The following is a 16,405-nucleotide window of genomic DNA, read 5'->3' on the forward strand; positions in this document are numbered from 1 at the left end:
GTTGGCTTAACTTTACGGTCATAGATTTGTAACTGTTGTGGAAACTCTATGGGTCCGAAAGCCAAAGTTACTTCCTATTGAATTAGTTTTCATAGCTTTATAAAATAGTTCTTATTGTTTAATATTCTACAGTTCTCACTGTAGGTATGTTATGGATGCTAACCGACACGTCAGTTACCGATACTTTTTGAAATTGACTGACAGCTGATATCGTCCTGCAAACTGCTACCATGTTGTGGTCCTTGGACTCATGGGTTAATAATTTCATAATTTTTTTATATACGTAGTTGTAGGGTACGAATTCCGTATTCTATTAAAACGCTTGAATAATCATGTAAAGGTTTATACGTTTTTAGATTTAAAAATTACAACATAGCTAGGTACTGCCCTATTTATCCTCCCATAAAATAAATTATTACCATGTAAGTACGAGTATGTACATACATAAAAATAAAAACTCGAAAACTACAGTTAGTCAGTGATGATTGCGAAAGTCTTATCATTACTGTGTTGCACTCTGTCATAGTCCATAATTGGAATTTTTAATTGGTCTCGTTCAAAAATCGCGGCAAGAGGCGCCAACGAGGTTATTAATGCAATACTTAAAACTTTTACTTTTTGGTCTCTTGGAGACTTTGACTTTCTTTTAACGTGTTTTGGCAGAAGTCGATTATTCGATTTTATCACAACTGTAGTAAAAACAAATGACGGATAACGCAGTATTTCAATCGAACGATGTTATTGCTAATAATATTATTTCAGGCGTTTCATGTTAGAGTGAATTGGGATAATTTCAAAATTCGTCTAATTTGAAAGTCACATACAAATCACCAGTTCCATCATATCAGCAAAATTCCCCTTTTCGAAATTACCCGAGCATTGCTGTGCTTCAAATGTGTTCAATGCGCCCTACATCACTTATCATATCGATAAAGTTGGCCGCTGTGGTAGATTCAAAATATGTGCGTGTGTCTTTATTTAGTCTTCTATTATTAATAAAACGTACCATAGGATCTTATACGTATAGTATTATTAAACTAAACTCATTCCTTGTATAGGTAAAGCAGAGCCTAATCGACTTGTTTCCCTGATGCGCACTGCGTTATGAAGGCAACTTGCTTTACAATAGGTACAATTATTTTACAGAAACTTAAAAATTGCAAACGGTATTATTGTAGACCTGTGACATGGAAATACTGAACACATATTTTTCGCTTTTTCTAATTAATGAAAAAATTACAAAGATATAGAGCATCAAAGTTCCGGAGTGGGGGCTTGTGACTTGTGACGTCACGTCTAATTAAAAATTGTACCTAGGCGTGACGTCACGTGAAAAAAGAAAAAAACGCAAATTCTTTGTAATCTAACTGTCGTTATTTTTTCGTTTACGAAAAAAAGAAAAATCAAATCGTGTTTAAATATTCTTTTATAATCTAACTGACGGACTAATTACTTTTTTAGATATCATACACGAAAGAAAAAACGTCGTCTCGCCTATTCCTTACGCGGCTAAATTCACCACTAGTCAAGTGTAGAACCGCGTAGATTTAATTATAACTTAAACAAGTTATTACTGTTATTATTTAATTGTTAGTTATGTGGTACTTACAATCATCAATCAATGCGGTACTTAATTTAATGGAATTAGAATAACGTATTACGTCAAATTATTAATATCATATTTACTTTTTATTACACATAAAAACCTTAGATAAGTAATAAGTTTACATCAGCTTCGGTTCCGTTCTGAAAATTTTATATTTAAAATATACTTATTACGGAATACCAGTTTCGCAAGCGACTTACACTTGGCCGCTTCTATTTTTTTCATAATCGCACAGTTTAGCTCATAATCGGCTTGACATTTCGCGCACCGCGCACGAAAGTGCCGGCCGGGCGAGGAAAGTACGCGCGCAGTCAAAAGTGCCGCGAGTGTCGCACGCGCAGGTCGGCGACAGAAATACAGCTTACGGGCCCGCACCGCACGCGCACTTGGCCTACAATCTAATAAATAATAACTATATTTAAACAAAAACAGTGAAATACGAATATGAAGCTTTTAATATGGCTTAGCGAAGTCAGAAATAACTTTTGTTTGGAATAAAGTGCTTAGTATTTTTTTTTTTAAAAAACGCAGTAATTTATAAAATAATTATTTCTAAAGTGAAAGAAAAAAATCAATGATTAATACGAAAATGAAAATAATATCTTTAAGAATAGTAAAGACTTATAAAAATAACACAAAATAATGTCCAAACCTAAATGTGTAAAAAAACAATTGCAATTTAAGCTATTAATAGCGCACGATCGTTGACCTCAAAACAACCGTTACGAAACTGTTCTCTTTTCAAACTGAATCTGCGCGGCGTTAAAATAAACAATTGAAGAATGAGTTCGTTGCACAAATTCGTCTCTTTCTTCCAACCGGACAACGGAAGGAAGATACAACAGAAGATATTCTTAAGTGAACTTAACATTTGCACTGAAATCGAGGACCTGAAATGGGGCATCAGTCCTGTGAATCGACGAAACAATCTGTCAATCAAAGGTAAAGATTACACCGTAGTAGGTAGGTAGTAACTATCATTACTCTTTTTATGAATTGTATCTAAAAAGCAAAATACCTACATATTTTTTGTTTTGCCAAGCCGGCAAAAGGCTCTTGAAGTTCGCTCGACGAACTAATTCAAAGGTTTAGGGCAAGCAAATTTTTTTGCAATGTTATCTTACCTTCAAGGGAAAACAGACTTATTTACCTCCGTAACATGATTAATCGGTTTTTAACACGAAACTCTTCAACCGAAGAAATACCTACCGGTGAGTGTCAAAGGACATAACATCCTAGAAGCATATTGTTATGAGCCGAAGTTCAAAAGTGCCAAAGACACTTGACCCTTTTGTATTTCTTGTCACATTGAAACTTGTTCAGCAGCCATGTACAAATGTATATCGTCACTACTTTAAAAAAAAATTGTATCTTCGTCTGTCAATGAAAAGAAAATTGTAGTAAGTATGTATGGAATGATACACTTTAAGTACAAGATTTTTTCAAAGTAGTGACGATATGTACTTAGATACACTAAGTAAGTTAAGTCGTTCCATCTGTATTAGGCTGCAAGTAGATTTAAATAGATGAAAGACTAAATACCTACTTGGTTTTTTGAGTAATACAAAAATCGGCCCCTTGGTCATTATAGTAGCAAAAAATCGCAACTCCTTGAAATCTTTGTAATATTGTTTTAATCATGACTAATTGTATGTATCAGTCGTGAGTGAAAAGGCACTAGTAGTAGTAGTCGTCTATTCCACACATTTCAGTTACCAACTTTAAGTGTCCGTGAATGACATTAGTTACACTTTCTAACCACATTTATAGCATCATAAAAACTCCACTGAAAGTTAAATCAACAAGATCCCTAATGGCTTCAATTTTGTTTTTAACTCTCACATAAAGCAGAAGTGATTTGACCGGCATTGCAATGGTTGCAGGTTCGAGTCCTGCAGGTGTAGTTTTTCCCATTTTTCCTTATATCAAAACTCTACAGTAACCTATAATTATATTATATTCATTCAACCCTGTCGCTGCTAGAGTCCTATAACAATCGTACATGCTGGTACGGATGCATTGCCATTTATAACCTCGTGGTGGGTGGCATAGCCCTTCCATTGACTGTTGACTCCATTATCGACGGTTTATTTGTTCCTGGCCTAATTATCCGTATATCCCGTGGGATGTGGGATGGTCTGTGTATTGATTCTGCACGCGTAAGATCCTTTGTCCGGTTCTCAACTCAATGTGTGAGCAGTTGCTAGCAGATGGGATTGATAAGTGCGAACTTTACGACTGGATATTGTCACATGCGGAGATCGTAAGTAGGAAAATAAGCAAGTTTAATATCAGGCATGTTATTCAAAAAGGTCTGATACGTTGATGTATGTATTAATTTACGGTTTTGAAGTCTAACAGATCTTTGATTGTAGTTACTTATTCAACAACTTAAAGTTTTTGGGATTTGCGTAAATCTCCAGTAGGTAATCACTAATCAGAGTTCTGGAAGGGTTGATTGTAATCCCATCAGGTACGTACTCGTAATTGGTTAATTTGTATCATTATCTTTAGTAAAAGACAATATCAGTCAATCTCAATGTTAAGGTAGATTTGTAAACATATTTGCTTGCATTTCTATTGACCATAAATTATAAAGCTCTAAACCGGCGATCAATGACATAATCAAGTTTTAGTGAACCAAAAGATTAATGACTAAATTGCTCAAAAACATGTTAACGTCCTCAATAAAACTAGAGCCAAGTCTCAAATCTCCATAAAATCGTCGTAAAATTGCTTCACAAGTCGCCTGATTGGATTAAGTAATTAGAAAGGTATATCTAGTGGGACTGACATGTATGTATGTCTATATATTAGTGCGTATGCATATTTGCCTGTAACGTGTGTGGCAGAACATTTGCAATGTTACATAATGAGCGAAGCTACAAAGTTTCCGCCTTAATTTTTGAAACCGGTATTACACAAAAGAAGCATATGGAAAAAAAAATGCCAAGTTCTCACGTACCTAATGCTTGTGAGGCCTGATGTACGTAAGTCTGAGAAGATTTAAGTACATATTTTATCAAATACATATTACTAAATAAGTTCCTTGTATTCACACGCAATGTGGCTACGTATTTATGGACGTTACTATTAGTTTGCCTAAATGGACATACACCTAATAAAATTTTTTGACTTTTATAATGCACATATTTAGTAATGTTCATCTTAACAATAACTTTGCTGTACTTATTTTTTTTTCGATTTTGCAACGACTTGGCAAGCTCTCTTCCTTGCTTAAACACACATTACAGTCAATCGTAATTCGTGCCAAATCAATGGTCGTGGGTGGTTTGTTCTTTCAATGGAAGAAAGTGTGTTATGCCCAGCCGTGGGCTGAGCTGTGGGCATCATTGGGAAATTGAATCCTTAATGTGCTCTTTCAATAACAATCGAAAATAATAATTTCGTTTTGAAATTGACGTTGTAAAAGTTAATTGAGTCAACAACCTTATTTGCATGATTGCATCTAATTATACAAAACAATTTTGGAAAGGAGAGTTTAATATGTACAGTGTTTGTGAGTACAAGACGGTGTTATAAACTTAAACACCACCAATATCGAAATAAATTAATATAAAGTTAGTGTCTAAGCCCAAGCTTTAAAGCTCTTTTAATGCGAGCTGAACATTTGACAAATCGAAATTTTATCTATTTCCTTCTTTAAAGCTCCTGAATTCTCTCTAAGAACTATAATGAAGGCAATAGATGAAACTTTGATTAAAAAATAATTCTCTTTCTACTTGAAATATCGGTATTCAAAATTCCCAATTATAATTGAGAAAATATTAAACGGTTAATTTGAATTTCAGTACTACACTGCGCCCATTTGTGTCAAATGATTGCAGCTCATAAATAAGTGTGTTAAAAATAAAAAGAGTTCTAAAAACCGGTTTCACGTTCACGCTATCTTTTTCTTTGCCATATATGGCATAAATACGTACTCGATTTCAGGTTAATTACTTTAATTAACACCGTGTGAAGATAACCGGATCCGACGCTGCCATTTTTAAACAATTACGCTTTTTTTTCACACCTCTTATCTTTTTTCACTACTGTAGCTGAAAAATGTGCATTACTTTGTAGAGTTATGGTTTACATTAGCCTGAAAGTTTAGAAAGGTTTTAAGACGAACGGTAGGGGTCAATTCTCCATACAAACGCTCTCGACTATTTCCTCCCTGGTTTTTGAAGATAGAGCAATGATTTTTTCAACACAGATTGTTATTATTTTTATCTGTGTCGAACCGTTTTGATTTTTTTGATATTCTGCTTTTTAGAGCCAATCAAAAATTTCCAAAAACGGCTTTTTTCATTGTGGCGCAAAAAAGCTAAACGGTCCGACATAGATTATTTCATTGTTATACAGATTCTCAAATTTCGTTTCGATTGATTAAGTTTTGAAGGAGGAAAGAGTCGAGAGCGGAACCTCGATTTTAAAGATTTTTTTTAAATATCTTTTGACTGAGTTGTTCTTAATGGACAATTTTTTTCGATAAATCTAGTTAATAACACTTGTATATTTAACTAAAATTCCCAAGTTGAAAGGGGGACTCCTTTCCATTAGCATTTTCGCTACCGTATCCTCTTAAGATAGGTATGAGTTCAATTGCTGTACCTAAATCTGGTATTGTGAATGTAGCTTTTCTTTTTATCCTCTCTTTTCCTTAGGTCACTTTATCTGAGGTATTCTAAGCCATAGAATTAGGAGCTGTCGCTCAAGATACATTTCTTCCAGACAACTTTTAGGTAGCTGAATAGATGCGCCTTAGTCAATATCAGGAAGTATGATAACTTTTAAAACAAAGATTTAATGATGAACTAGCTCGCTGTTTACTGTTTCCCATTTAGTTAAGAAGTAAACATTTTACTTCTAAAAATTAATTGACCCAAATATTGAATAAACCATTAGCCAAATTAAGAAACATATCACAACCAAACTCTTTGTATAATTCACCGAAACTCTTAATTCAGACTAATAATAACAACTTTGCGCCCAAGAAAACAAAGTAGTCGTTTATCCACCCAATAAAAACGCCTTATGAAAACTCATTAAGCTGTCGTCGTTGTCAGAATTGTCGAAATTGTCAAAGCGGGTCCGGAAAAGGCCGACCTGAGACATTATTTATTGCTTCCTTTCGTCCTGACTACGCATATTGTTCTGAGAATTGTCAGAGAAAGTTTTAATTATGTGCCAGTTATCTTATCTTGTGGTTTTTGTCGAACGCCATTTGCGAAATTGTTTCTCTTACTAAAAATGTTAATTACGTAAAAGAGTTTTTTTATACTACGTCGGTGGCAAACAAGCATACGGCCCGCCTGATGTAAAGCGGTCACCGTAACACGCAGGGTCACATGCGCGTTGCCAACCCATTAGAAACTTGTACACTCCCTTTTGCTGTGTTAAGTACACAGCAAAAAGGAGTGTACAAGTTCTAAGGAGGGTTCGGGTTGCCGACGACTCAAAGGACAATAGACGGAACAAGTTAGTTCCGTAAGTCCTCCTGTCATCAGCACACCGCACCCTCGTTGAGCTCTGGCAGCCTTACTCACCGGCAGGAACACAACACTATGAGTAGGGTCTAAGAGTTCTACGATTAATAGCAGTTTCTGCTGGATAATGAATAGATTTACGTACTCTAAGGCCAACATAATACAGTAATAATATGTACTATATAAGGTCCTAATTTATTAGTTGCAGATATTTTAACACATGATACTTTACATTAAAATAATTAACTTTAAATATAAATTAAAAAATCTTTTCATGTACCTAACTTTTTTGATTTCATTTTCCTAACAAAAAAATTAATTATAATTTCGTCTAAAAAAAAATCATCATGTGCATTATCACATGTCACAATAACACTGTCTGTCATGTCAACAATTGTTTGTTGTAAATGTCGTAAAGGTTCGGCGGGAAAACTGCACATGTCATTGAAGTGGCCAGTTACAGTTAAGTGGTACGTAAAAGAGGTACTAGAATCTGTTCAATGAGTTTTCATTTAATAATCACGTAAACAGGGTGTTTTTACGTAGCAAATTTGTTTTTCCGTTTTCTCCAAAAAAACATCGTAAAAGCTATAATGTTTCACGGTTTAATATACTCCAGAGACCGAGTACTATCAGCTGTAAAAATATCTGCATCTAATAAATTAGGACCTTATATATAGGTATGTGAAAATAATCTGGTTTGGACGGGCAGTCGGGCAGTCAGTTGGCATATTTTTTTGTTATGCGTGACTTACTGGAATCGGGAGCACTTTTTTCTCCTCAGAATCCGGTAGGCTAGCTATTAGAGCATAAAATATAAGTAGGAATCGTGCAATTACTAACAGAACTTATTAAGGTGCACGAAAAAAAAATTAGATATGAAATAGTTCAGTTTTGTACATACTTGGCAACACACTGCCGTGAAACGCAACAGACAATGGCAGTTCAGAATGTTAAGTTACTATTGTCAGTACTTTGTACAAACGGCAAAATAACCGTAAAGAATTATCTCCGTTTCCGTAAAAAAAACTCATGTACGTCTTGGAAGATAATAATTAAAACCTTTTCCGACCATGAAGCTATTAAGTACTTCTCAGTTGTAAAACGTTGTATCTCTCACAAATTATTTACTAAAACATGTCGTTTTTTGTCTTTAACGGCATTTGCTTACGATCATAAAGATGTATACACACGTTCGCTCTATTACAAAGATGTAAGGTGGTAAATTGTGTAGATGTTTATAACCGAGCTTGTAACCTTAGCTAACTGCGGAAGCTCGATAGGACGGATTCCGCGCCCATTAACGGTTCTGTTACGCTTTGGGACGCGGTGTAAAGATTGTAATCAGTACCTTGACTTCAGAATCGAGTAAGCGATGGAAAGATAGCAACCGTTGTCACCGGTCGTTAGAATTATTCGTTTCTTGAGCATGATTCGACCAGGCAGGCAATTATGGTCGCGCGATAAAAGATAAAATAGCAGGCCGTCCCTATCGCACTATTTGTAAGTGCGATAGGGACGGTCCGATGTTTTATCATCTATCGCGCGACCATGATTGCCCTACAGATTTTAATTGCGTTTTCTGTAATACATAATGCTCTCAACTTGTATGTTTGAGTCACAATGTAAGTTAAATAATGACCTCTGATCTTTCGTCAGACATTAACTAGAAATTAACTAGTCAAAATTCAGATTATATTAGGCATTACCTTGAATCCTATTCCACTACCACCATTAGTTTTAAATTCGTTACTCGATATAATAAAACGTCATGGTAAATGGCGTTCATACTTTGGAGAGTCTCGAGTCCCCAAATGGTTAGGATGGTTACTACTTATTAGAATTAAAAATTATGTACTACATGCATTTTACGTGACGTTTACGCTATCCAGTAACTTATTCTAAAACGTCAAAAAGTCTTTATGTATTAGGTAAATCTTTGTTTTAAGGATAGTCAATATTCTGCGTCTTAGTTATATTGTGAGTCTGTTCCGCTTTGAACCGACAAATATTCCTATTCTATTTAAATATATGGTGTTTTAAATCCATCCCGTCCAAATGTCGACCAATTAGAGAAGCCAATTTTAATGTAGTTTCTTTGTTCGTGGCTTCGACGCCTTTGTCCGGTTGTTTTGATGTTCCCGAATTTATTCATTGGTGTCAATTTAAATGGTTACAGTTTTACACCTTTTGGATAAATGGGCTAATCTACTTATAGGTTAATTATACGCGATTGGGACCCTAAATTAGTGACAATTGTTAACAAAAGTTAACTTTATGTCAGTTTTGTGACAAACACAAATATCTATACCTATATATTTTCATGCACGAACGAAGTGAATCTAGTGACTTCCTTTCGATATTGATCATCGATAACTTATATTATAATATGTCATTAATTATTATAATTATTGTCGTGGCACTGAATCTTGAGCATTTTGATGTGCTCTGCCTACCTCGTTTAGGGAATATAGGCTTGAATTTATGTGTATAATTGTATATAACATTAATGTTTTATACAAATGTCACATGTTTGAAAAAAAATGGACAATACTAATAAAACGAACCATATTTTAATAGTTTACATAATTTCTTACATGATTATTCAAGATTTTAGAGATTATAATTAAGGGCAATTATAACCATATATAAGGCTATTTATCGATAAAAAGATTGTCGAAGCACTAACAAAAATATCTAGGTATAATGTTTGGCTGTGTCACCATTAAAGAAACAATTTCTATACCATGACGTTTATAATTGTTTGTCATAAATTGTCATGTCGAAATCTGATTAAATATAATTTAGACAGATGGACGGAACATCTTAAATGAACTGTGTACATACCATCGGCATCTTAAATGAAAGTGAAAAAGTTGATTGAGAGTTGATTCAGCTTAACCACAATCAAACAAAATCCCAATCGATCACGCAGTGACGTAACCCAACTGAATCGTGACTATTTATCGATAATGCTCGTGTTCTTAACATTTATGTCTTTCACGGGTTTTTATTGTTCCACATAAGTTGCACAATTCTGGGTCGTGAGTTACGCTCGGAAGTTGTTAAGCTTTGTGACTGTTATTGATTTTAACGATTATTATTGGCAAGGCACTACGTAATACAATTATTTTATTAAATTCCGGTAGAAAACACCAAGTTGCCATTTCTTCAATAGTTACTATAAAAAAGGTTCTCAACCTTTACGCGTCCAGTTTCTTAAACCTTTATGAGCGGTCTTCTGCTGCTTGGCTCATGAAAGTCTTGTAACCATTCAATAATTGCACAATTTTTTTATAAATAATAAGGCTCTTAATATAATAAATAAATAAATAATAAAAAAAAATAAAAAAAATAATAATAATAAAATACCATTGTTCCGTGATGGGAAAGACATTCAAATAAAATAATAAAATATACGAACGATGACTTTCTCGTTATATGCCTTTTAATCATCAAGCAGTCTGTATCTGTAAATACCCCAATAGGATTACGAACCCTAACTATAAAGTCTTCAAATATACGAAAACCGGTACAGTTTAACCGATAATTTGTCGAACGTCTAGCGTATACGTGCAAATGTCAATCACTATGTTTTGTAATCCACTCAAGTCCACAGTAGGTCAACTAGACCCGTCGTTATGCAAGTCTGACCAGTCTGAGTACCTATTTATTTGATCGCCATACAAAATGCTGAAAAGATTACTATCAAATCCATACAAAATAACGGTCATTGTGTTGATAGCCATATAAAAGATGTAATCAACGAATCAGTCGTAACAAAAGTGCTAAACTGTAATCAAAAGTCGATTGATACAGAGAAAATAGATCTCTTGCAATTGTTTAGTCTACAAAAACACAAGAGTCAAAAAGATTTGAAAAGCTTAGCCAATTTTCATTACCAAATAGTAAGAAAGCAAGTTTTGTCACGTAGGCATCTCGAAGTGAAACAGCTTGAGAAATTCTGGCTTAGTCTATTGATGAACCTTGCAGGTTAAATATTTTTTCTATCTTTAAGTACCTACAATATTCAACAAACTTCAACGTATTCTAACCCTGAAATGTACCTACAGTAGCATAAGAAGAACAATTCATAATATGTTTTTTGTTCTAATCACTAATAAAATACGACACTACCTAAATGAGTCAAGATAAGACACGGATTCGTAATTCCGTGTCTTATTTTGTTAATATCTTAGCACAAAAAGTCTAAAAACAGCCTCCAACCGTCAAATGAGAGGTTACTTTCGTACCCCGTCGTTGAAGACGGGGCATACGGAGACAATGCGAAGATTCAAACAATGCTATATTAAGATTTATTAGGCGTTGCGAGCACGGCTTTCCAAACAATTGGCTAGGCCACCGGGACGGCCGTGTTTAAAATATGAACTGCACGAGGTCTCTGAACATGATCAAGCCCTCTAAGATGAGCACATTACCTACTCGATAACATAAAAAAAATATGCTCAAGCACGGCAGAGTGATCGTGATAAAGCCTATCACGTCAGTCCTTCTTTTTCGCACTATGTATGATAGGGAGTGCGATAGGTTGGGCACAGAACACCGATGTGATAAAACTATGCTTTTATAGTTTTTCGAACTCTTTACAGCGTTCGTGGTCAACGGGTGACTGAGCACTACAGGAACCATGACCACAAATAATATAGATTGAGCAGATTAACAGAACTGTCCTAGTTTAAAAGTGGTATAAAATTTTAAACACACGATAATGTGACAAGTAGTGCTATGATTTATATTCATAACATTATATATTTTAATGTCCTATATGATATATTATATTTGCTTTTCTTTAACTTGAATAATGTTAGGCATTTTGTTGTAGAAGGAGTTTGACCCGGCACGCTCGAACTCATCTGCTATGTCATGCCATTAATGACTACCCGACCCCAGAATATATCACATTTTTAGCCTTTTGTCACTGATTTCCTAGGATAGCATGCTGTCATATGCGTCTCCATACTCTATCTCTTCGTACTACTGCGAAGGCAACCCTAGTTCTATTCTAAGAAACGTTGTATAGATATGTTGTATCTGTTATGTTTTTATTCGGTGGCTTTATTAATCATTGTACTTGTTTTTGTTACAGGTAAGATACATCAGTAATAATTTCCATGCGCACGATACGATACTGAGCTAATGTTTGCTAAGTCAGGAAGGTATGTATCTAAATATATAAAAGAAGAAGCTGACTGACTGACTGACTGACTGACTGACTGACTGACTGACTGACTGACTGACATATCAACGCACAGCCGAAACCGCTCATCCTAGAGATTTCAAATTTGGCACGTAGGTTCCTTATATAGTGCAGAGGAGCACTAAGAAAGGATTTTCCAAAATTCACCTCCTAAGGGGGTCAAATGGGGGTTCAAAGTTTGTATGGGGAAACAAGATTAGTTTGACTATTTTATTCGAAACTTCACAGGAAGATTCCTTAAGACATATAACTGAATACGTGTTTCAGGTTTTTTGAAAATTTAACCCCTAAAAGGGTGAAAAGGGGGTGATAAAGTCAAAAAATCAATATGGGTATCGTTAAATATATAAAAGAAGAAGCTGACTGACTGACTGACTGACTGACTGACTGACTGACTGACTGACTGACTGACTGACATATCAACGCACAGCCGAAACCGCTCATCCTAGAGATTTCAAATTTGGCACGTAGGTTCCTTATATAGTGCAGAGGAGCACTAAGAAAGGATTTTCCAAAATTCACCTCCTAAGGGGGTCAAATGGGGGTTCAAAGTTTGTATGGGGAAACAAGATTAGTTTGACTATTTTATTCGAAACTTCACAGGAAGATTCCTTAAGACATATAACTGAATACGTGTTTCAGGTTTTTTGAAAATTTAACCCCTAAAAGGGTGAAAAGGGGGTGATAAAGTCAAAAAATCAATATGGGTATCGTTTTTATGGTTTATCGGGTCGCTGATCACGATAAATACAACGTTTTTAAAATCTAACGAGGCGGAAGTGAAATACCTTCTCCCCTGTTGTGGTGCAATGGGGTTTAAATATATAAAAGAAGATATTGACTGACTGATTGATATATCAACACACAGCCGAAACCGCTGGTCCTAGAGATATCAAATTTGGCACATAGGTTCCTTATATGGCGTAGAGGAGCACTAAGAAAGGATTTTTCAAAATTCTCCTCTTAAAAGGGTGAAATGGGGATTCAAAGTTTGTATGGGGAAACAAGATTAGTTTGACTATTTTATTCGAAACTTCACAGGAGGATTCCTAAAGACATATGACTAAATACATGTTTCAGGTTTTTTGAAAATTTGACCCCTAAAGGGGTGCAAAGGGAGTAAAGTCAAAAACACAATATGGGTATCGTTTTTATGGTTTATCGGGTCGCTGATCACGATAAATACAACGATTTTAAAATCTAATGAGGTGGAAAAGAAATTTTCTCCCCTGTTGTTGTGCAATGGGGTTAAAATATCCAAAATAGCCATAAGTATAGCTTTAGTTTTTATCTTTACTTCTGGTTCAAGAGATTTCAAATTGACACGGAAGTTCCTTAGAGGAGCACTAAGAAAGGATTTTTAAAGTTCACCTCCTAGCATGATAATTTTACACGGGTAAGGACAGGGACAGGGCCAGGGACAGGGACAAGGACAGGGACAGGGACAGGGACAGCGACAGGGTTAGGAATAGGGATAGGGATAGGGATAGGGATTGGGATTGGGGGTAGGGGTAGGGATAGGGATAGGGATAGGGATAGGGATAGGGATAGGGATGGGGATGGGGATGGGGATGGGGATGGGGATGGGGATGGGGATGGGGATGGGGATGGGGATGGGGATGGGGATGGGGATGGGGATGGGGATGGGGATAGGGATAGGGGTAGAAATAGGGATAAAAATAGGGGACGGGGATAGGGATAGGGGAGGGACGGGGACAGGGACGGGGACGGGGACGGGGACAAAGATAGAGATAGGGACGGGGACAAGAATAGGGATTGGGGTCGGAATAATCGGTCGGCAATCGATATCTAGGCAGTGTAAAATGCAGGTAGCTCAGTGGGAAGGGATTAGTAAGTAGGCATCGGCGAGTATCCTGCATCCGTAATAACTATTACATTCAATGTGCTGTAAGAAGATCGTTGTTTGCTTGCCTTTTATATGTTTACGTTTGCAATAAGTATAAGCAAAATGGAAAAAATTGTAAGCGATAATGCAAGGAAGTACTTTTTACCCTACCGACCACAGCGTCGAGATACTGGCTATGTGGGTTGTATGAAGTTTCCCCAGTATAAATATTTATATAGGTAAAATTCATACATATTCGTACCTAATACCTACGTTGTGGTCGCTGTGTAACAATTCTACAATCATTGCAAGAATTTCTTTAAAAACGATAGTAATATGTGTAAGGTCAGCCAAAACCGGACCGTACAGCAAATAGATCAGTTACAATGGCCCCCCAGTCGAGAATTGCCCCGCTTTACCTGAATCGAAATAATCGCGGACAGATGTACCTACAAAGAAACCTACGGATCCAAATGAAAATCTTATTTTTTGTAAACGTTTCAATAAGAATATTTTTATTACGCGGGCGAAGCCGCGGGTAAAAGCTAGTACTTTATAGTGGAATAGCAATTCTATATTTTTGTGGGTTTCATAAACCTACTTATATGTGTTTGAGTAACGTTAACTTTCCTTCAAATCTATGATTTTGATATTCGATTATATAAGCAATAATTTCAAGGTTGTAACTTCGTGTTTAAAATGTTATTATGAATATTAAACATTAAAAACGTATAACGCATTAAAATTACGAGTGTGGCAGTAAAAGCTTCACAATGTTTACATATATTTTTACCGAGGCATTGAACGCGGGGCAGTAAACTTGGCACAACCTTGAAAATTTGTCAATATTAAACTTGCCACGTATATGTGACGTTATCTGGGTAAAGGTACCTTATTGTAGATGGCGCTTACGTCCCGCGGCGTCGTATTTGTACACGAATATCGCTCATAACGTCGTTAGCGCCATCGACTAATAAGGTCCCTTTACCCAGATAATGACACATATAGGAAACTCAAAATAACCTCAGTTTTTATACAATGATGACCAAAGCCTTCACAAAAACAAACTAAGGATATAGTCGTAGCTCGCAAAAACGTTAAACTATTTAAATAGGGTATAAAACTATTTAACAAATTGTAATAAAATAAAAATACTATATCTTGACAGTTTTTAACCCCCGACGCAATAAAACAACGGGGTGTTAAGTTTGACATGTCTATCTGTCTGTCTGTGTGTGTGTTTGTCTGAGGCATCGTCGCTAGCTTTTTTGTTTAAAAGCTGAATTAGTCGAGAGTATTCTTAGCCATGTTTCATGAAACTCTGATCCACTACGTCGGGTGTTTTTTTCAAAAAGTTCATTTTGTGGTTAGGTTATCAAATGAGTCACCATTAATTTAGACTGTCTCCATTTGTTTTATCAAAAACCAGACGCTGACATTTATACGAATGACGATTATTTCGCCGATTGTCTTCCCGGAGTACGTTGCGAAACTAAGCCAAATCTCAACCACCAGTACGAAGTCTGAAATGGATACTTGAATTTCCGTACAATTTGGCATTTGAACATGAAAGCGTGCCATACATCACTGCGCACGAGTGGCCAGATGCGGGTTATCGAAGATTACAAATACAAATACAAATACAAAATCATTTATTCAGCAAATAGGCCACGGGGGCACTTTTACATGTCAACATTACAGAGTATTCATTAAAGTTAAACAAATGAAATTAATAGAAAATATTAACTAAAAATATTAATCATAAGCAAAGTAGCTATACACTGATATAGAATTAGAGATGTATAAAGTCTCTAAATGTCATATTATTACTAACTATAATCAATACATAAAGAAAGTGCAAACAGATACAAAGATAAAAGAAATCTATAATACTTCAATAGTTGTAAAAGACTGAATATTACAAGTAAAAATATTATACTTAATCAAATAATCCATGGAGATGTATAGCGTCTCCAAGAGTCAAATTTTATAAAATTAAAATATTTAAAAGTAAAAACCTTTGTCAAATAATAAAAAAAAAAATACAGAAAATGAACAGCTAAATTACACATTTCAAGAGATGTACAAGTCTCTAGTTGTCAATCATTAAAGAACAAATCAAGTTTACAAATAAGGGCCAATCAAGGTTACAAATTAAGTTTAAAAATATAATCAAAATCTCAGAGATGTATAAGGTCTCTAAGTGTCCAAAAAACTAACATTAACTTAATCAAACGACAACA

The 16,405-nt window shown here is 35.3% G+C and overlaps 1 protein-coding gene across 3 annotated transcripts in view; it reads left to right on the plus strand.

Annotated features, from left to right (window-relative positions):
• LOC125231602 (myosin-2 heavy chain, non muscle) overlaps positions 1-16,405 on the plus strand; it is a 163,434-nt gene that overhangs the window by 98,496 nt on the left and 48,533 nt on the right. The gene's annotated exons all lie outside the window — the stretch shown is intronic.

This window comes from Leguminivora glycinivorella, chromosome 1, assembly GCF_023078275.1.
Source record: "Leguminivora glycinivorella isolate SPB_JAAS2020 chromosome 1, LegGlyc_1.1, whole genome shotgun sequence".
In the NCBI taxonomy this organism is placed as follows: domain Eukaryota; kingdom Metazoa; phylum Arthropoda; class Insecta; order Lepidoptera; family Tortricidae; genus Leguminivora; species Leguminivora glycinivorella.